At 38.5% G+C, this 1,676-nt stretch overlaps 1 protein-coding gene across 1 annotated transcript in view; it reads right to left on the bottom strand.

Moving 5' to 3' along the window:
• Window positions 1-1,676, bottom strand: part of LOC109960998 (proton myo-inositol cotransporter-like) — a 142,426-nt gene that overhangs the window by 38,838 nt on the left and 101,912 nt on the right. The gene's annotated exons all lie outside the window — the stretch shown is intronic.

Here is a 1,676-nt window from a genome sequence, read left to right as displayed (position 1 = left end):
CGTGGGGGCCACGTGGGGGGCGGGACTAAGGGGCGGGACCACCAATCAAATTAATTCTGATGAGATGTGGTACCTTTACTGTGTGTTTTGCGTATTGTAGCTAGTTTTGTTAACGGCAAAATAGGATTGCCTCTGATTTGGCCACACAAATAATATTTTGCTCACTATTCTGCCAAAGAGATGCTTCCTCTTTCATGATGTACGATAAGTGCATTTCCATCCAGCTGTTTTAAAGCACATGTTAAATATGTACATTAAGAAATTGATTGATTGCTAACAACAGTAATTGGAAATAAGTCAGTATTGTAAACACATTAGCTGAGGCAGAACATTTGGTGAATTAATGAAAGAAAAGTTCAACAATGTGCAATGGAAACAGGCTTAGACAATGGTGTACAGTAAATGTAGCACATGACTTATTACTCAAGCTTCTGCTCTACTGCAGAGACAAAAAATATCAGATCTGTTTTGAGCAATCAGGAGACTTATTACATGAAACAAACATAAAAGCCATATTTTATATTTGGATGTAAACCTGACTTACAGCACAGCATACTGCTATAACCTTAGAAATAAGGTGCTTGCTCTCAAATGAATGGTATTGTGCTGCCTGTCTGGTACACTGTTCCTTCAGAGGTCAGCACTATCAAAACAGTATGCAATTCCTTAATGATGCAAATGTGCTTGTCAGAACTCACAGAGTTTAACTTTACACCTCGACCAGTTCTTCTCAAATAAAGTGGCTCAAATTTTATTGCTATAAATAATGAGGTTTTATGTGAGAAGGCCGTGCTGTCAAACCTGGGAGGTAAATAGTAAAATAGTTACCCACATTATTTGCAACTAGCATGCAAAAATCTGACTTTCATCCCAGAGACAACAAAGAAAGCTGGAGTAATTAATGGTGGCCTAAAACGCACATATCTGTGTGATGGAAAATACAGGGAAGGTTTCCCTTGGCTATAATACAGAACACTAACAGGGTGCTGCTTACAGTATTGACAGAACAGTTATCTAATTATGTAACTTAATAGTATGAATTTAAAGGGAGACAGACACTTTGGGAAGGATCAACTATAAGGCAACAGGGAGATGGAGTGAACAAACAAGAGAAAGTATGTATGTATGTACGTGCGTGTATGTGAGCAAGTAGTGAGTGAGTGGGTGCAAATGAACGAGTGGCAAACTCAGTGAGTAAGACAGCAAGTGACAAGTTGTGAGTGGAGAAACAGAAGAAGGCCAGGAGAAGGAGAGAGAGAATACAGAGAAGGAGAAATGTGGGTGAGTGCATGTGATGAGATCCTCATGGGAACTAGCCTATTCTTCAAATGAATGCATACAAACACAGAGCTGCATCACATTTACTGTACAGTATACTGTGGAACAAAACCCTCAGCCCAAATAGGTATAACGCAGATTGGATGTTCTGATTCAGAACGATATATACACATACACACACACTTATGTATACAAAAAGCACAGTGTGTAACATCTGCAGATATCAGTCATCATCAGAATGAAAACACCTGACTGACTCCCCAGAAATGACAAAATGTACACATGCATTAGCAATAGATCAATCCATCTTATTATTTAATAACATCATAAAGTACATTTACAGTATAACCAACCCAAATTAGACATGTTTAACTGGATTTTGGTAAACCTGAATGCCC

Source organism: Monopterus albus, unplaced genomic scaffold (assembly GCF_001952655.1).
Source record: "Monopterus albus unplaced genomic scaffold, M_albus_1.0 scaffold51.1, whole genome shotgun sequence".
NCBI classification, from domain to species: Eukaryota; Metazoa; Chordata; class Actinopteri; order Synbranchiformes; family Synbranchidae; genus Monopterus; species Monopterus albus.
The sequence above is the reverse complement of the archived record's forward strand: the minus strand, read 5'-3'. Positions and strand labels throughout refer to the sequence as shown.